Source organism: Pseudophryne corroboree, chromosome 6 (assembly GCF_028390025.1).
Source record: "Pseudophryne corroboree isolate aPseCor3 chromosome 6, aPseCor3.hap2, whole genome shotgun sequence".
In the NCBI taxonomy this organism is placed as follows: Eukaryota; Metazoa; Chordata; class Amphibia; order Anura; family Myobatrachidae; genus Pseudophryne; species Pseudophryne corroboree.
This window is the reverse complement of record NC_086449.1, coordinates 380,191,952-380,213,184: the sequence shown is the minus strand read 5'-3', so window position 1 is coordinate 380,213,184 and position 21,233 is coordinate 380,191,952. Positions and strand designations below refer to the sequence as shown.

General features: G+C 47.3%; 1 protein-coding gene across 1 annotated transcript in view; it reads left to right on the top strand.

Annotated features, from left to right (window-relative positions):
- Positions 1-438: 438 nt before the first annotated feature.
- The window catches only part of LOC134935301 (uncharacterized), a 285,852-nt gene continuing 265,057 nt past the window's right edge, over positions 439-21,233 (top strand). The window contains exon 1 of the mRNA XM_063930456.1: positions 439-513. The gene's annotated coding sequence lies outside the window, so the exon portion shown is untranslated. The remainder of the gene's footprint in view (positions 514-21,233) is intronic.

The window sequence follows — 21,233 nt, the reverse complement described above, 5'->3', positions numbered from 1 at the left end:
TGAAACTTTGAGAATTCTAGTCCTATGCAATTTATAGATACATGTTAATTTAAAAAAACAATAGTATCAGTATGGTGTTTCACATCAAGTATAAAAATAACTGTCTGTATTGTATGTACACTCTTTTATATACATGAGGAACTATTAAATTGGGGATGAAAAATGCATTGCTCCATAAGTAAGCATAGTAAAGGACAGTCATTTCCAACATTTCCTTATGTCTATAGTATTGTAATGGTTAATGTCCTAGGCTGCTGAGGTATATGTAGAATAGAGAGAACCGGTGCATCATATCAGTATTTACTAGTTAAACAAATCAATTTCCTGCTAAACACTTAAGCTTACAGCACCTACTGTAAGTCAACATTTAATAGATTAGTGTATGTTGCAGAACCCCTCCCTGTATGGTTTGCGCCATGTCTCCTAGCAACGTTCCATATACAGTATATACTGTGAATACATTGTAACACCTTGGATTCTTTACACTGAGGTTATTTAACACTGCATTGCCAGGTAAGCACAGACCACCATGAAAGAAAAATGAGGCTAAAAGAAAAACAAGGGTTTGGGGAACCTGCATAAAACCACAAGTCAGTATTCAGTGGACAGCCATTTGGTACATGCTTTGTGCAAGTGAAGCTATCTATGTACATCTGTTGTTGTTAATGCAGTTATCTGTGTTGTTATTGCAGCAGTTCTACATTTTTGCTAGAAGATGTTAAAGCACCGTAAGTAACAGGAACATGTGGCGGTTCTATTTGTAAAAGGTCTCTGATAATAACCTTGTTTTTATGACCTTACTTAATTCATATGATATCTCCCAACTGTCTCGATTTTCATGGGACATTTCCGTTTTTATTTTTCGGACTGCTCAACTGTCCCACCGCAGGCAGCAGTTTCCCGCAGAGGGGGGGGGGGGGGGAGGCAGTGGGCGGTGAATAGACGCTGCGCCTATTCATGAGACAAAGCTACTGGGGGTATGCCAGCAGCTCACAGAGCGCTGGGCATGCCCCCTCAGTGACAGGAAATGGGGGCGTGGCTCATGATAGCAGTGTTCCCATGAAGTCACTCCCCTTTCTCTTACATCATAGTGGATACTGGGGAACTGTACTTTAGTACCGTGGGGTATAGATTGGTCCACTGGAGCCTAGCACTTTAAAACCTTTAGTGTGTGTATGTGTGTGCTGGCTCCTCCCCTCTATGCCCCTCCTACCAGACTCAGTTTAGAAAAATGTGCCCAAGGAGCCGGGTGGATTCCTCTGGAGCTCCAGAGAGTTTCCTTAAGCTTTATTTTAGTTTTTTTTTTTTCCAGGTAGTACCGGTTGGCAACCAGTCCACCTGCTTCATGGGACTTAGAGGGGGGACCGAACCAACCTCCTGAGGGTTAATGGTTCGTAATCCCTGCTGACAGGACACTGAGCTCCTGAGGTGCTGTTTCACACACCACACTGTGTGTGCACACCCCTGCAGCAAGCCGTCACCCTCTAACAGATGCCGAAGAGATGCCAGTGCGGTGAGTGTTAACACCAGGGTCCCGGGTGCAGTTGGCGGCCTGTCACGCGGGGGTCATGGACTGACTTGGAGGAGTTTGTAACTCCACAGGGTGCTCAGTATCTGACATGATATGTTATTTTACTATGTTTAACATGTATACAGCCAGTTTAATTTAATAGGTACCACGTGCCATTACAGGGGCGGGGCTTCCCAGAGAGTAGGACCAGAGGCGGAGTAGGCGCCATTTCCTGCTGCTGCGGATCACAAGGCTACATGCAAGCTGCTCCTCCACAGACCTAGGCTGTTCAGACTCTGTACTGGTACCATGGGGTCATAGCAGGGGGGTGGGCGCATCAGCGGTGGCACACACACATAAACGCTCACTGCCACAGTAGATAGTGTGATCCTTATATACAATTATACACTGCGCTGCTGTGTTTGTGTGCTGGTCTCCTTTCTCTGTGTCTCTCCAGGGGCTCTCTAGGGTCTGTGTTGAGGTGTTCAGTGGGTTTAACTGTAGTGTCACTGTAAAATCATGTCTGCTGACAAAGTGATATGTACTGCTTGTAATTCTACCCCTTCTTCTGAGGGGTCCCTCATGTGTGAACAGTGTTTATTATCCCCAAGGGGAAGCAGTTCTCAGGCACCTGATTGGTTAGATGCTTTTAAGAGCATGATTCATAATGTTAATTCAGAACTGGCGGCAGCTGGGAAGGAGAGACAGGTGTTAATTGTGTTAAAGGTGTTAAGACAGTCTGTTGATTGTATGGCTAAAGCTACAGATAACAGAAAGGCTTCTCAGCCCCCTCTGTTGGTTTCTCATAGACGCTCACTGCCACAAGTGCTCCAGTCTGTGTCACGATCCGGGTATCTGGACGCCATTTCTTACCCATCAGATGCCTCCTAAGGCTGGCTCAGCGCTCCAGGACCGGATCCCATCTGTTATCCTGATGTGTACATTCCTGTATCCTCTCCTGTCACTCTGGGACGCTGTCACAGTAAACGCCATAGTACACCTGGCATGGCGTCTCCCGCGGCCTCCGCCGCCGTCCCTGAACTTCTGCATGCAGAGTGTCTGAGTGGCGATTACGTCAGCCGCGGCCTCCGCTGTGTCCGCGTGGTTGGATGTGCATCTGTCAGCCTGGCGCCTCCTGTCTCCGGTGGCCGGCGCCGCCATTACTGTTTTCATTACCACATGGATTACAAACCAAACTTCCCTCCAAGTGTCTGCATGGGCGCAGCCATCTTGGATTCTGTCAGCTGATCATTTCCACCAATCTGTTCTCAGTATTGATAATCTGCATAATTGCCTAGCCAATCCCTTCCTTGCTGCAGGTATAAATACACTGTGCCTGAGCAAGGAAGGCGTCAGTGCTTTGGTTGTCAAACCTAGTTCCTGTTTGTCTCTCTCCTGTGATTGTCTTCCAGGTTCCAGCTCCTGTCTCAAGACTTCCACCATAGAGACCCGCACCAGCATTCCACCTGCGGTGTAGCCTGACTCTCCAATCCATTGTGGATCCATCTGTTTCCAGCTACAACATTACCTGCTTCCAGCTCAGCTTCCAGCAGAGTACAGCTTCTCTTAAAGGGCCGGTGTCCTTTCTACACTTTACCACTCTCCACCGGTATTATTATTTCTCCGCTCTCAAGTTCTACATTTCAGTTCATATTTCATCGCTCCCAAGTTCATTTATTATTTAACTGGTTCCAGCCAGTATCCACTCCGTGCTAACAACAGTCTGGTTCCAGCCAGTATCCACAGCAGCCGTTTTATCTTCAGCAACCCAGCTTTTCCTGGAACACCAGCTGGCACAATCCTGGGTTATCTCCATTGCTACAGTCGGGCCTGGTAAGGACTTTCCATCTAGAAGATTATAAGAACTATCTCACACTACCAGTGCCCTGTGGCTCCTGCCATCCTGTAGTACCCAGGAATTGTATTTATTCTTTGCTGACTTTTACGTTTTCTTTTACTGCTGCTGTGTTGCGGAGTTGTCATAATAAACATCATTGACTTTTATCCAAGTTGTCGTGGTCACGCCTTCGGGCAGTTATTATTCATGTTACTTACATGTCCAGGGGTCTGATACAACCTCCCAGGTTCCGGTACATCTCAGCCCCTACAACTGAGGCTGCCTCCCGTCAGCTCAGGCCCTCAGTTGTGACAGTAAGCACTGACCTAATGAATCCAGCCGGAGACCAGGATCAAGCGGCCAGGCCGATGCAAGAACTGGCAGCCCGACTAGAACATCAGGAGGCTGCACAGGGCCACATCATCCGCTGTCTCCAGGATCTCTCTACTCGGCTGGATGGGATTCAGACAACTCTCCGTGGATCAGGCGCGTCTGGTGCGTCAACCACAGTGACTCCAGCTATAACCCCACCCACCTTACCCATTTCTGCTCCACGTCTTCATCTTCCAACGCCAGCAAAATTTGACGGATCTCCAAGATTCTGCAGGGGATTTCTCAACCAGTGTGAGATTCAGTTTGAGCTACAACCTGGCAATTTTCCCAGTGACCGTACAAAAATTGCCTACATTATTTCTCTTCTCAGTGGCTCAGCCCTTGATTGGGCATCACCGTTATGGGAGAGGTCCGACACCCTGCTATCTTCCTACACTGCCTTCGTGTCAACATTCAGGCGCATCTTCGACGAGCCAGGCCGGGTAACCTCAGCTTCATCCGAGATTCTCCGTTTACGCCAGGGGTCACGTACTGTAGGACAATATCTGATACAGTTCCAGATCCTGGCATCCGAACTGGCATGGAACGACGAGGCCCTGTATGCTGCATTCTGGCATGGCTTATCTGAGCGTATTAAAGATGAGTTAGCTACCAGAGACTTACCTTCTAAGTTAGATGAGCTAATCTCACTCTGCACGAAAGTTGATTTACGTTTCAGAGAGAGAGCAACTGAGCGTGGAAGATCATCTGCTCCAAAATCTTCTGCTCCTCCTCCTCGTCAACTGTCACCATCTAAAGATGAGCCCATGCAACTTGGCCGTTCCCGTATAACTCCTGCTGAGCGCCGAAGACGTCTCTCCGAGTCTCTCTGTCTCTATTGTGCAGCTCCGTCTCACACCATTAATGCCTGTCCCAAACGTCCGGGAAACTCCAAATCCTAGCTCACCAAGGAGAGGGCCGGCTAGGAGTAATGATCTCCTCTCCATCTCCTCAAGATTGTAATCTCCCAGTCTCGCTTCAAGTTGCTCAACGTTATCGGAACGTCATTGCCCTCCTTGATTCCGGAGCAGCTGGGAACTTTATTACCGAAGCCTATGTTAAACGGTGGTCCCTACCCACCGAGAGACTTCCTTCGTCCATTTCTTTAACTGCCGTGGATGGCAGCAAAATTTTTGATGCAGTTATTTCTTTAAGGACTCTACCAGTTCGTCTGAGAGTGGGAGTTCTTCATTCCGAACTTATTTCTTTTTTAGTGATTCCAAGAGCCACACATCCTGTGGTCCTGGGCCTTCCATGGCTCCGTCTTCACAATCCTACAATTGATTGGACGACTACGCAAATCCTGGCATGGGGTTCCTCCTGTGCTGAGACATGTTTGTTTAAAGTATTGCCTGTCTGTTCTTCCTCCCCCAGGTCGTCTGATGTTCCACCTCCTCCATATCAAGATTTCACGGATGTGTTCAGTAAAGCTTCTGCTGATATCCTTCCTCCTCATAGAGAATGGGACTGCCCGATTGATCTCGTTCCAGGGAAGGTTCCACCTCGAGGCCGAACTTATCCGTTGTCTCTGCCTGAGACGCATTCTATGGAGGAATATATTAAAGAGAACCTAGCAAAGGGGTTCATTCGACCTTCTTCTTCTCCAGCCGGCGCAGGCTTCTTTTTTGTAAAAAAGAAAGATGGTGGTCTGCGGCCGTGCATCGACTACAGAGGTTTGAACGACATTACCATCAAGAACCGTTATCCTTTACCCCTGATTACTGAGCTCTTTGACAGAGTTAGCGGAGCTACGATCTTTACAAAGCTGGACTTGAGAGGTGCATACAATCTCATCCGGATCCGTGAGGGTGACGAGTGGAAGACTGCCTTTAACACCCGTGACGGACATTATGAGTACCTCGTCATGCCCTTCGGATTGAGCAATGCTCCAGCTGTCTTCCAGCATTTTGTCAATGAGATCTTCAGAGACATTCTATACCGTCATGTCGTGGTCTATCTAGACGATATCCTCATTTTTGCCAACGATTTAGAGGAACATCGTTTTTGGGTTAAAGAGGTTCTGTCCCGTCTCCGTGTCAATCATCTCTATTGCAAATTAGAAAAATGCGTCTTTGAAGTCAAGTCCATTCCGTTTCTAGGGTACATTGTGTCCGGTTCCGGACTAGAGATGGATCCTGAGAAACTACAAGCAATCCAAAATTGGCCGGTACCCTTAACCCTCAAAGGGGTCCAGAGGTTCTTAGGGTTCGCCAACTATTACCGAAAGTTTATACGAGACTTTTCCACCATTGTGGCGCCTATTACTGCTTTCACTAAGAAGGGTGCTAACCCGTCCAAGTGGTCTGAAGAAGCCATGCAAGCATTTCATCTTTTAAAACAAAGGTTCATCTCTGCGCCTGTTCTGAAACAGCCTGACATCGACTCTCCTTTCATCCTAGAGGTGGATGCCTCCTCCGTTGGAGTAGGAGCGGTGTTATCTCAGAGGGCTAAAGATGGCCATTTACACCCTTGCAGTTTCTTCTCCCGGAAGTTCTCCCCAGCTGAGCGCAACTATGCCATTGGCGACCAGGAGTTGCTAGCCATCAAGCTCGCTCTAGAAGAGTGGAGGTATCTGTTGGAGGGAGCTTCTCATTCAATCACCATACTTACAGACCACAAGAACCTTTTATATCTGAAAGGCGCACAATGTCTCAACCCTCGTCAGGCCAGATGGGCACTTTTCTTTTCCAGGTTCGACTTTAAACTCCAGTTCTGTCCGGGCTCTCAGAATCGCAAGGCCGATGCCCTTTCCCGCTCATGGGAGCAAGAAAATGAGTCAGAGTCTTCAGACAAGCATCCTATTATAAATCCGTAGGCATTCTCCACGGTAGGGATGGACTCTACGCCCCCATCAGGGAAAAGTTTTGTGAAACCGATGCTAAGGAAGAAGCTCATGCATTGGGCCCATGCTTCCCATTTTGCCGGACATACAGGTATCCAAAAAACCCTGGAGTTTATCTCTAGGTCCTATTGGTGGCCAACTCTGAAAAAGGACGTCTTGGAGTTTATTGCATCTTGCCCAAAGTGTGCTCAACATAAGGTATCCCGCCAGTCGCCTGCGGGGCAACTGGTTCCACTATCTGTTCCCCGTCGACCTTGGACCCATTTGTCGATGGATTTTATTACAGACTTACCCATGTGCAACAAGTTCAATACCATCTGGGTGGTAGTTGACCGGTTCACCAAGATGGCACACTTCATTCCTCTCACCGGTCTTCCGTCAGCTTCCAAGTTGGCTCAAGTATTCATACAAGAGATCTTCCGACTCCACGGTCTTCCTGAAGAAATTATCTCAGATCGAGGAGTTCAATTCACAGCCAAATTCTGGCGAAGTTTATGTCAAGTCCTCCAAGTCAAGCTAAAGTTTTCCACGGCTTACCATCCTCAGACCAATGGTCAAACCGAGAGGGTGAATCAGGACTTGGAGGCCTTCCTCCGCATCTATGTGTCCTCCTCTCAAGATGACTGGGTTCAATTACTTCCCTGGGCCGAGTTCTGTCATAACAACCAGTATCATTCTTCATCTGCTTCAACACCATTCTTCACTAACTTTGGATTCCACCCTAAAGTCCCTGAGTTCCAACCGCTTCCAGCAACTTCTGTTCCCGCAGTGGATATCACCTTGCATCAGTTTGCCAATATCTGGAAGAGCGTACGATCAGCTCTGCTCAAGGCATCGTTCAGGTACAAGAAGTTTGCGGATAAGAAGCGTCGAGCAGTTCCTGCTCTCAAGGTGGGTGATCGGGTATGGTTATCCACGAAGAATTTGAGGTTAAGAGTTCCCAGTATGAAGTTTGCACCTCGCTATATCGGTCCTTTCAAGATTGAACAAGTCATCAATCCTGTTGCTTACAGACTCCAGTTGCCTCCCTTCTTAAAAATACCCAGGACATTCCATGTTTCCCTGTTGAAACCGCTGATCTTGAATCGGTTTCATTCCTCACTTCCTCCAACTCCGAAAGTCCAAACTCAACGAGGCGTTGAGTATGAAGTGGCCAAGATCCTGGACTCACGTCACCGTTACGGTCAACTACAATATCTTATTGACTGGAAGGGTTATGGTCCTGAGGAACGTTCATGGACCAATGCTTCTGATGTCCATGCTCCTGCCTTGGTCCGGAGATTCCATTCCAAGTTTCCTCAAAAGCCAAAGAAGTGTCCTGGGGCCACTCCTAAAGGGGGGGGGTGCTGTCACGATCCGGGTATCTGGACGCCATTTCTTACCCATCAGATGCCTCCTAAGGCTGGCTCAGCGCTCCAGGACCGGATCCCATCTGTTATCCTGATGTGTACATTCCTGTATCCTCTCCTGTCACTCTGGGACGCTGTCACAGTAAACGCCATATTACACCTGGCATGGCGTCTCCCGCGGCCTCCGCCGCCGTCTCTGAACTTCTGCATGCAGAGTGTCTGAGTGGCGATTACGTCAGCCGCGGCCTCCGCTGTGTCCGCGTGGTTGGATGTGCATCTGTCAGCCTGGCGCCTCCTGTCTCCGGTGTCCGGCGCCGCCATTACTGTTTTCATTACCACATGGATTACAAACCAAACTTCCCTCCAAGTGTCTGCATGGGCGCAGCCATCTTGGATTCTGTCAGCTGATCATTTCCACCAATCTGTTCTCAGTATTGATAATCTGCATAATTGCCTAGCCAATCCCTTCCTTGCTGCAGGTATAAATACACTGTGCCTGAGAAAGGAAGGCGTCAGTGCTTTGGTTGTCAAACCTAGTTCCTGTTTGTCTCTCTCCTGTGATTGTCTTCCAGGTTCCAGCTCCTGTCTCAAGACTTCCACCATAGAGACCCGCACCAGCATTCCACCTGCGGTGTAGCCTGACTCTCCAATCCATTGTGGATCCATCTGTTTCCAGCTACAACATTACCTGCTTCCAGCTCAGCTTCCAGCAGAGTACAGCTTCTCTTAAAGGGCCGGTGTCCTTTCTACACTTTACCACTCTCCACCGGTATTATTATTTCTCCGCTCTCAAGTTCTACATTTCAGTTCATATTTCATCGCTCCCAAGTTCATTTATTATTTAACTGGTTCCAGCCAGTATCCACTCCGTGCTAACAACAGTCTGGTTCCAGCCAGTATCCACAGCAGCCGTTTTATCTTCAGCAACCCAGCTTTTCCTGGAACACCAGCTGGCACAATCCTGGGTTATCTCCATTGCTACAGTCGGGCCTGGTAAGGACTTTCCATCTAGAAGATTATAAGAACTATCTCACACTACCAGTGCCCTGTGGCTCCTGCCATCCTGTAGTACCCAGGAACTGTATTTATTCTTTGCTGACTTTTACGTTTTCTTTTACTGCTGCTGTGTTGCGGAGTTGTCATAATAAACATCATTGACTTTTATCCAAGTTGTCGTGGTCACGCCTTCGGGCAGTTATTATTCATGTTACTTACATGTCCAGGGGTCTGATACAACCTCCCAGGTTCCGGTACATCTCAGCCCCTACAACTGAGGCTGCCTCCCGTCAGCTCAGGCCCTCAGTTGTGACAGTCTGATTCTGATCTGCCTGATGTGGATGACACTGATGATATGGAGGAGGACAGCTCTCTGTCACCCAGGGTGGAGGCCCTCATTTATGCTGTGAGGGAGGTACTTAACATACCCGATCCAGAGGCAGAACCAGATGAAGAATTGTACTTTAATGTAAAACCAAAATCCTCAGCCACTTTTCCTGTATCAAAGAATTAAACTCCCTGGCCAGGGAGGCATGGGTAAACCCTGACAAAATAAATTCAAAACTCCTCAGAGGTTATTATCTTTTCCACTCCCAGCTGATAACAGGAAGGTATGGGAAAAAACCCATTAGTCGATAAGTCTGTGTCCAGACTGTCTAGAAAATTGGTACTGCCGGTACCGGGGGGGTGATATCCCTGAAAGACCCAGCTGACCGTAAAATTGAGACCACTCTCAAAGTAATATATACAGCAGCGGGCATAGCACAACGTCCCACGTGGATTTGACTCGCTGCCCCAGGATGAGGTTATTACACTACTGCAACAAGATGCTTCAAATTTCTGAGTTAAGCTGTTAAAGAATTGTGTCAGATAAATGGCCGTACTACTGCTAAGGCGGTTTTGACCATCAGAGCTCTATGGTTACGTCAATGGTCAGCGGATGCTGATTCCAAAAAGAGGGTGGAAAAGCTTCCCTTTACAGGTGATGCCTTGTTTGGTAACGAATTAAATAAATGGATTTCTCAGGCAATGGTGGGTAAGTCTCCCTATCTGCCATCAGCTGCGCCACCTGCTAGGCGCCCTCCTCTGGACCTTCCTTGCAGTCATTCGTGTGGTGAGGTTCAGAGGCCGAGGAACCTCCAGTACTCCTAGAGGGTCTCGTGGTAAGTCCCAAAAACCTACAGCTGCAGTTTCCTTGGACCAAACCCCCGGAACCTCTACCACAAAGCCTTCTGCGTGACGGTTGGCCTCAACAACAGGGCGATTTTCCGGTAGGTGCTCGCCTTCAACACTTCGCCCACATGTGGGCAAAGTCCTGCCGGGATACTTGGGTGAGGGACCTCATTTCTCACGGAGACCGGCTGGAATTTCAAACACTTCCTCCTCACAGATTTTTCAGGTCAAGCTTGCCACCTTTACCCGCAGCAAGTTACCTTGCAAGAAGCCATTCAGAAACTTTTACAGATGGGAGTTGTGGTTCCAGTACCACCTCCGTTACACAAAAGGGAGTTTCACTCCAGTCTTTTTGTCGCTGGCATTCAAATTAAAGATGGAATCTCTTTGGGCAGTGGTGTCCAGTCTGGAGGAATGGGAATTTCTAGTGTCCCTATATGTCAAGGATGCTTATCAATACATACCTTTGTGGCATCCTCATCAGGTTCGCCACCTTGGACAACCACTTCTAGTTCCAGGCCTTACCCTTTGGTCTCTCCACAGCACCACGGGTCTTCACAAAGGTCATGGCAGAGATGGTGCTACAACTGCGCAAGATGGGTGTCGACATTGTCCCCTACTTGGACGATCTCCTGATAAAGGCAATGTCCAGGGAACGTCTGCTGCAAAGCATCGACCTGACAACTTGTCTGCTGACGGATCATGGATGGATCCTAAATATTCGAAAATCTCACTTGGAACCATCCCAGCATATTCAGTTCCTGGGGATGATATTGGATACGGTGACTCAGAAGGTGTTTCTTCCTATGGACAAGGCTTTATCTCTCCAAGCTATGGTACGCTTAGTGCTCAGACCCCGCAAGGTCTCAATACATCTTTGCATACACTTGCTGGGCAAGATGGTGGCCGCATATGAGGCAGTCCCATACAGCAAGTTTCATGCTCGACCTGTTCAGCTGGATTTGCTGGACAAGTGGTCAGGGTCTCACCTGCACATGCATCAGACGGTGACCCTGTCTCCGAAAGCACGGATTTCTCTGTTGTTGTGGCTACAAGTCCCTCACCTGGTGGGAGGCCGGAGTTTCAGTACCCAGTCGTGGATTCTACTGACAACGGATGGGGTTGGGGGGCTGTGACTCAGGGGACCCAGTTCCAGGGACGGTGGGTGAGTCAGGAATCTGCACTACCGATCAATGTCCTGGAACTCAGGGCGATATGCAGTGCCCTTCTTCAGGCTTCCTACCTTCTACAGGATCAAGCCATCCAAGTTCAGTCGGACAACATCACGGCAGTGGTGTACATAAACCGACAGGAAGGAACAAGAAGCAGAGCAGCAATGCGAGAAGTGTCAAAGATACTCCTCTGGGTGGAGGCCAATACAAGGGCCATCTCACCCATTCCAGGAGTGGACAACTGGGAAGCGGACTTCCTCAGCAGGCATGACCTCCATCCGGGGGAATTGGGCCTTCATCCTCAGGTGTTTCAACAATTAGTTCACCGGTGGGGGTGTCCGCAGATAGACCTGATGGCTTCTCCTCTCAACAAGAAGCTACGCCATTACTGTTCCAGAACGAAGGATCTGCAGGCTGTAGCAGTGGACGCGCTGATGGCCCCATGGCCTTACCAGTTTGTTTACCTGTTCCCTCCAATCCTGCTCATTCTAAAAGCTCTAAAAAGACTCAATAGGGAAAGCGTTCAGGCAATTCTAATTGCCCCAGATTGACCTCGAAGGGCCTGGTACACAGACCTCCTGACCATGTCTCTGGAGGAACCCTGGCCTCTGCCGCTTCTAAAGGATCTTCTTCAGCAAGGACCATTCGTCTATCCAGACTTACAGTGGCTATGTTTGACGGCTTGGAGGTTGAGAGGGAGATTCTAGCCAGAAAGGGTCTCCCTTCCAAGGTTATTTCCACTATGTTACAGGCCTGGAAGGTGGTTACATCAAAACACTACCACCGTATCTGGAAGAAATATGTTTCTTGGTGTGAGGGAAGAAAAGTTTCTCCCGTGGAATTTCAAATTAGTAGTTTTCTGCTATTCCTGCAAGCAGGTGTGGATATGGGCCTACGGTTGGGCTCCATCAAAGTACAGATTTTGTCTCTCTCTATTTTTTTCCAGAAGCAACTTGCGTTGTTGCTGGAGGTGCATACTGTCTTGAAAAGAGTTCTTCATATACAGCCACCCTTCATCCCTCCCACGGCTCCGTGGGATCTAAATGTGTTTTTGTCCTTTCTTCAATCGGACTGGTTTGAACCTTTACAGAAGGTGGAATTTAAATTTCTCACTTGGAAGACCGTCATGTTGCTGGCATTGGCGTCTACAAGATGGGTTTCGGAATTGGGGGCTTTGTCCTGTAAAAGCCCATATTTGATTTTTCATGAAGATAGGGCTGAGGTCAGGACCCGGCCTCAGTTTTTGCCTAAAGTGGTGTCAGCATTTCACGTGAATCAGCCGATTGTGATTCCGGTGTTGGCTGATGTTTCTGTGGGCCCAGAGTCCTTGGATGTGGTGAGGGCTATGAGGATTTATGTCAAAAGGACGGCTCATCTTCGGAAATCTGACTCGCTGTTTGTCCTTTATGATGCCACCAAGATTGGTAGGCCGGCTTCTAAGCAATCTATTGCTCGTTGGCTCAGGTTAACTATTCAACTAGCCTATACTTTGGCAGCTCTGCCTTTGCCGACGTCCATTCAGGCCCACTCAACAAGGTCAGTGGGTTCTTCCTGGGCAGCTGCCCGGGGTGTTTCGTCTTTACAGTTGTGCCGAGCTGCTACTTGGTCTGGTTCGAACATGTTTGTGAAGTTCTACAGGTTTGACACCTTAGCCAAAGATGACCTTCAGTTTGGTCAGGCGGTTTTACAGGGGTCTCAGCACTCTCCCACCCATTTTGGGAGCTTTGGAACTTCCCCACGGAACTAAAGTACAGTGCCCCAGTATCCACTAGGATGTAAGAGAAAATAGGAATTTAATACCTACCGGTAATTCCTTTTCTCATAGGGGGTGATTCCGAGTTGTTCGCTCGCTAACAGATTTTAGCAGCATTGCACATGCTAGGCCGCCACCCTTTGGGAGTGTATCTTAGCTTAGCAGAATTGCGAACGAAAGATTAGCAGAATTGCGAATAGAAAATTCTTAGCAGTTTCTGAGTAGCTCCAGACTTACTCCTACACTGCGATCAGCTCAGCCCGTTTCGTTCCTGGTTTGACGTCACAAACACGCCCTGCGTTCGGCCAGCCACTCCCCTGTTTCTCCAGACACTCCCGCGTTTTTTCCTGGCACGCCTGCGTTTTTCCGCACACTCCCAGAAAACGGCCAGTTTCCGCCCAGAAACACCCACTTCCTGTCAATCACACTCCGATCACTTCAACGATGAAAATTCTTTGTTCGGACATGAGTAAATCTACTAAGTTTTGAGCTAAAATACTTAGCGCATGCGCCCTGCGTACCATGCGCATGCGCAGTTAGCGGCTAATCGCAGTATAGCGAAAATCGGCAACGAGCGAACAACTCGGAATAACCCCCAGTCCGTAGTGGATACTGGGCACCCGCCTCAGTGCTTTGTATCCTGTTTACTGGATGTAAGTGTTGGTTGAGCCGCAGTTGCGGCCCCTTTGCTATGTGGGATTAGCTTTGCTTTCCTTTTTATGCTGGTTGTCGCTATCCTCTGCTCGGTTAGCGCTCCTGTTTCGTTGGGTTGTGTATTGGCTTGTTGCCTCACCACTATTGTACATGTTTCTTCTCTCGTGGTATGTCCTTCTCCTCGGGCACAGTTTTCCTAGACTAAGTCTGGTAGGAGGGGCATAGAGGGAGGAGCCAGCCCACACATACACACACTAAAGGTTTCAAAGTGCCAAGCTCTAGTGGACCCAATCTAAACCCCACGGTACTAAAGTACAGTTCCCCAGTATCCACTACGGACTACATGAGAAGGAATTACCAGTAGGTATTAAATTCCTATTTTTACACAGGCCACATCCCCTTTTTGGGACAGTCCCGCTCTACCATCATAGGTGTGCGCAGTGGGGGTGCCTGGTGCGCACATGTACCCCCTAATGTCTGGCACCCAGATCTCACATGCCTGATGCAGCGATCGCCGAGGAGGCTGATTACTGTCCCTTCTGCGCTGCACCCTGTCAGGACTGCATTACTGACTGGACGCCTGGGTTAATCAAGGGTGCCACTGCCACCGGCTTTCAAACTCCCGGCCCCATCTCCATGTACAAAAACAGCGTGATGTGATTACATCGTGCTGCTCGCACGTCCACCCACCACACCCATCACACGCCCACCTCTCTCCTTCTATGCTATGCCAACGCCAGCCACTGATGAGGATCAGCATGCAGCCAGCGTTCCTCTTAGGAAGACAAATTCAATACTGGCAGGCGGTCGGCAGCAGCATTAACACGTCACTCGTTTTTCCAGCAGCAGCAGCAGTACTAGTCTGCGACTGTCAGTGTAAGTGAGTGACTGACTTGTAAGTAAGCTGCTGCAGCTTGCAGGGGAAAGAGAGGGGGAGCCAGACCAGGCTGAGGAGGAGCAGTGTAATTGCAGTGAGTGCCATCAGGGGTGTTTGTTTGGTGCACACCACAACATCTGACAGTGTATCTGCTTTATTAGGATTGGTACAAGGGTGGATATTTTATATTGCGTTGACCGTCAATAGATTGTGCTAGACACACCCAAAAGGCGGTGCTAGACACACCCCTCCGATGGTGCACCCCCTAATAAAATGTGCTGCTCACGCCTATGTCTACCATAGCGAGATGTTGTGAGGTATGCTTAATTTTTGTGTGGTGTAGTTATGAAAACCTAGAAAATAGTCGATTTGGGTCGCTGTTGATGTTGGGTCAATTTTTTATTGATTTTGTGTTTCAGGGTCTAAATCACACATTTACTAACAGATGATTTTTGACATCCTTTTAACAAAATGTCAAAAATCATCTGTTAGTACATGTGGGATTTAGGGGTATATTTACTAAAAATCGATCTGGGTCGATTATTGGCCAATAGGGTCTAAATCCCACATTTAATAACAGATCATTTTCAACATTTTTTTTTATAAACAATATCAAAAATAATCTGTTAGTACTGTAAATATGTGATTTAGAACCTGAAACACAAAAACAATCAAAAATCGACCAAAAATCTATCAACATCAACCCAGATCGACTTTCAGTAAAAATAATCATTAGATAAATGATTTGTATATTTATCTCTTTCCTAGCAGTGTATATTGGTGGTCATTCCGAGTTGATCGCAGCTAGCAACTTTTAGCTGCTGCTGTGATCAATAGTCCACACCTATGGGGGACTGTATTTTAGCTTAGCAGGACTGCGATCGCTTGTGCAGCGACGCTAAGCTAAAAAAAATTCAAGCAGAAGAAGAGTAGCCCTGGACATACTTACCCTGTGCGATGGACCTAGCGATGATGGGCCCGGCTTTGACGTCACTCCTCTGCCCTCCGTTGTCCTGGACACGCTTGCGTTATACTCACCACTCCCCGAAAACGCTCTCCATTGGTCCGGATCCGCCCATCCATGCTCCTTCTTGTCAATCTTCTTAGCCGTCGCCACTGAGCGCTTCCGTCGTAAGCCGCGATGTAATGTAATTCCAACCATTCAGTGGTTTAATAGTGACCTCGGCTAAGCTAACATCTTGTCTACTCTCCTGCAATGTCCTTGAGACTGATGAATTTGGTATCCCGCCCACTAACCAACCTGCCCGTTTCACTAGTGATATCGATGAGACACGACTTTGATGCCGCAATCTATTATTTATTAACAGTTTCTTATATAGCGCAACAAATTCCATTGCATTACAACTGGACACAATTAGAAGACAAAACTGGGTAAAAAACAAACAATCATAGAGGTACTAGGGCCCTGCTCACAAGCTTAAAATCTATGGGGAAATAGGCATTGATACACAAGGATAGGTGCTATCTATTGCGTAGTTGTCCACCTGATTGTAAAGGTTCTTGGTGGGCTGCATGAGATCACATCACAGCAGTGATGAACCAGGGTCAGGAGGAAAGGAGCCTGAAGAAAGAAAATATGTGAGGATAAGTGTGGACTGTACTGTGGGGATATAATTGGATAGGAAAGCTATGAAGGTAATGTGAGCGGTTCTGGAATTTGATAAGCTTGTCTGAATAGGTGAGTTTTCAGGGAACGCTTGAAGACTAGAGGAGAGTCTTATTGTACGTGGTAGAGCATTCCACAGAGTGGGTGCAGCCCGAAGAAAGTCCTGTAATCATGCATGGGAGCAAGTAATGAGTGTGGATGAGAGACATAGATCTTGTGAAGAGCGAAGGGGCCGGGTTGGCAGATATTTTGAGATAAGCGAAGAGATGTATGTCGGTGTAGTATGGTTAATAGCCTTGTGTGTAAGTAACATTATTTCTCTTACGTCCTAGAGGATGCTGGGGTCCATTTTAGTACCATGGGGTATAGACGGTTCCGCAGGAGCCTTCGGCACTTTAAGACTTTTTAACAGTGTGAACTGGCTCCTCCCTCTATACCCCTCCTCCAGACCTCAGTTTAGAAAATGTGCCCGGGAGACTGGATGCACACCAGTGGAGCTCTACAGAGTTCTGCTGGAAAAGACTTTGTTAGGTTTTTATTTTACAGGGAAGCTACTGGCAACAGCTTCCCTGCTTCGTGGGACTTAGGGGGGGAAGTAGGAACCAACTTCTCAGTTAGTTCAATGGCTCTGCTTCCGCTGACAGGACACCATTAGCTCCTGAAGGGTACTGAACACAGCCCTTGCCTGGTTGCTGCTCACTCCCACAGCACTGCCGCCACCCCCTAACAGAGCCAGAAGTCAGAAGGCTGGTGAGTATTTACCGGAGACCTGCAGAGAGGGGCCCTCCGGTCATCATGGCGACATAAAGGTACCAGCGCAGCGTGGGATACTGCGCAAAAACATGTCTCTTAGCACAGGGTGCAGAGCGCGCGGGGGGGGGGGGGGGCAAGCTCTGAGGGACATGATAAAATCCTTACTCTCACTGGCATTAAAGTACACACAAGGGAGCCGCTGGTGTACATACCCCTGCCAGTATAAATATTATATTACTGTGGCTGAACCGCGCCATTACAGGGGGCGGGCTTCTCCTCAGAATTGCTTGTAACACTCAGTTGGCGCCATTTTCTCCTCACAGAGACACCGGAGCGCTGATTCTGCACGCTGCTTCTCCTCACACATCGCTGATACAAGTACCAGGGTGTTATAGAGGGAGGGGAGCACATCATTTATTGAAGTCTGCAGGCTTTATATTGGATATATAGCGCTGTGTTGGCATATATGTATATTCATTGTATGCAATACATATAGGGCGCATGGTATGGACTGGCAATTCCCTCTGGATCCCTCTGACAGACATTAGTGTAAGTCTGTCCCCATTAGCTCCCCTGTGTGTGAGTGGTGTGACTGTACACGCGTGTACCATGTCTAGAGTAAGCTCTTCCCCAGAGGAACCCATTTTGGAGGCACAAGAATGTTCTGAGCCTGTGTGGGTGAGAAAGCTGCAGAGTAATATGTCTAAACTAGCAAAGAAATTCTCTGAGTCTGAAGAACAGACAAAGCATTGGAGACAGTCTGTGGAAGATGCTCTATTTGCTGAAAATTCCACATCATCCACTCGGGACCCCTCCAGTTCCCAGAAAAGGTTCCTGGCCCAAATTATGCAAAGGGACACTGACACAGATTCCAACACTGACGTCGACACTGGGGATTTGAGGGGGGTAGACCCCAAACTGGCTAAGAGCATTCAATGTTTGATAGTCGCTATAAAAGAGGTGTTGGAATTTCCTGACACAACACCTCCACCTGAGGAAAAAGATTATTTTAAATTAAATAAAAAACAGGTGGTGACTTTTCCTCCGTCTAAGGACTTAAAAACATTTTTTGATGAATCCTGGGCTAACCCGGAAAATAAATTTGCTATCCCTAAAAGGTTGCAGGTAGCGTACCCTTTCTCTGAAGAGGATAGGCGTAAGTGGAAGTCACCCCCAATGATAGACACCTCAGTCTCTAGGTTGTCAAAGAAAATCATTTTACCTGCCCCAGGGTCAGCTTCATTAAAAGAACCTGCTGACCGCAAATTAGAGATGACTTTAAAGTCCATCTATGTTGCTACGGGTACATTGCTCTGGCCCACAATTGCTTCTGCGTGGGTAGGTAACGCAGTCGAAAAGTGGGCAGATAACTTGATTGTTAATATTGACACGGTCGATAAAGATGACATGCTGCAAATTCTAGGTCATATCAAAGATTCTGCAGGTTACTTGGTTGAGGCTATGAAGGCTGTAGGCTTACTGGGCTCATGGGCCTCTGCTATGACGATTTCACCCCGCAGGGCGCTTTGGATCTGCCAATGGAATGCTGACGCAGAATCCAAAAGAAATATTGAGGCGCTCCCCTACAATGGTGAGGCCCTCTTTGGAGAGAAACTAGATGCCATGATATCAACTACTACATCTGGCAAATCAGCATTTCTGCCGTCGGCAGCTGCACCGGCTAAAAAAGTGTATCATTCTCATACTATGTAGTCCTTTTGGCCCAACAAGTACAAAAAGGCTAAGAGTAACCCTTTTTTCACAGGAAAAGGGAGAGGAAAAGGTAGAAAACCTACAACACCCTCAGGCTCCCAGGAGCAGAAGTCAGCAACTACTTCTGCAAAAGCCACAGCATGACGCTGGGGCTCCTCTGCGGGAGTGCGATCGGGTGGGGGCACATCTACTATTTTTCAGCCAGGTCTGGATTCGCTCAGCCCTGGATCCTTGGATTCTACAGATAATATCCCAAGGTTACAAGTTGGAATTTGAAGACCTTCCCCATGCCGATTTTTCAAATCAGCCTTGCCAGTTTCTGCTCAAGACAGCACAAATGTCCTGAACGCAATACTCAAATTATGTCAAGACAAAGTAATTGCCTTGGTTGCCGAACAAAGGAACCAAGGCTTTTATTCAAGCCTGTTTGTGATACCGAAGCCGGATGGCCCGGTCAGACCGATTTTAAACCTAAAATCTCTGAATCTTTATTTGAAAAGATTCAAATTCAATATGGAATCCTTGAGAGCTGTGATTTCCAGCTTGGAAGAAAAAGAATTTCTGGTGTCAGTGGACATCAAGGATGCATACTTGCATGTCCCCATTTACCTGCCACATCAAGCATACCTGAGGTTTGCAGTTCAGGATTGCCACGACCAATTCCAGACATTACCGTTCCGGCTCTCCACGGCTCCGAGAATATTCACCAAGGTGATGGCGGAGATGATGGTTCTCCTTCGCAAACAAGAAGTCAACATAATTCCATACTTGGACAATCTCATAAAAGCGAGATCTAGGGACAAGCTAATCCAAAACATAGCATTATCTCTAACGGTACTTCAACAGCACGGTTGGATCATCAACTTTCCAAAATCTCAGTTGGAACCGACGATGAGGTTATAATTTTTGGGAATGATACTGGACACCGAGGTACAGAGAGTATTTCTACCGGTGGAAAAGGCTCAGGAGATCCAGACCATGGTCAAACAACTTTTGAGACCAAGAACAGTATCAATTCATCAGTGCATTCGCCTGTTGGGGAAAATGGTGGCGGCTTACTAGGCGTTACAATATGGCCGATTCCATGCCAGTGTCTTCTAGTGGGAATAAAATTAATAATCACCAGCGCTCAAAAAATAATAATAATACTCTAAAAAATACAGGAATAAATGAATATAAATTCAGGACGGTAGGTTTAGGTTTAAAAAAGGTATATGATAAATTTAATGAAAAATAACATAAAATCACAGGTGCTTATAAAACATGATTAAGAATTAAGATAATCATATAAAAGAACACATCCACGTATTTCCTCAACAAAGACTAATTCATACCCCGGCTAGGACTTCCTCTGGAGTAATGTCCATAAACTTGTTTGTTGGAGAATTAATAGAGCAGTGGAGTAAAGAATAGTCCCTTTTTAAGCATACCAATGCAGGCGTTTCAAGCGGATAGGGAAACCTCCAATTTTCTCCACAGATGGAAATGTCCAGGGAAATGCAGTCCAATTAGTGCCGTATGGGTAGTGATGATGACAAAGTCCAGCAGTGTTGAGGGTGGTTTTAAGGATGTGTCCTGCAGTCTCTAACTCAACGCGTTTCGCTGGTATTGACACCCAGCTTCTTCAGGAGTGAATGTTAGAGTGCTGTCCTTGGGCTCCTTATAAACCCTGAGCAATTTAATATAATCACAGACACCTGAGAAACTATTTATGTAACAAAAACCTAACCGTCCGAAAATATAGAAATAACACACATTTCGTATTGCAATTGGTCTCACATGTGTATACAGCAATTTATTTCTAAAAACGAGCAATAGAAAGGATTAAAAAATACATTTAATTACAGTGTAATTATCCTCCAGTCCGGTCATGTGACTACACCAGTCACATGATCTAATTGTTGTGAGTGGTTGGTCGTCATTCGTCAGATGACTAGTCTGACGTGAGATGTTATTGTTCATTATTGGTGCGCATGCGCCAGACGCGCGCACTCCCGCACCCACCATGATTGTCCGGCGGCCCCCACCATGACGCGCGGCACGTGACGCCGAAACACGTGATTAATCACGTGATCGGAGCCCGAGCGCCGCGCCATGGCAACGGGTCGCCTGGGACAGAGTGAGCACGGACCAACGCGGCCCGCGCATGCGTGCCGGCCCAGCTGAGCCATGAATAAGTAACACATATGTGAAACGAAAAATAAACAATGTAGTCATAGATCTGCCAATCTAGGATGTAGCTCTGTAGCAATAATTCTCCCATAGTTAGAGCAAGGGAATACCCTGAAACCATTCTAGCACAAGCCCTAAAAGAAGTCTCTAGCATGGACAGAAATGACCTTCTGACTAAGCAAAAGGGCCAAAAATCTATTCAAGACCCTCAAAAACAAAATGAAACAGAAGATAGACAGTGTGCCTTTATAAGCAAATACAATAGATGCTCGGGACAAATCAAAGCTATTATTACTCGCAATTACAAAGTTCTCAGACAGGATAATATCCTTAGAAAATTATTACCAAGCAATGCACGAGTGATTTATAAGAAAAACAAAACATTAAAAACGATTCTAGCACCGAGCCACCTAAGAACGAATAAAATAAATAA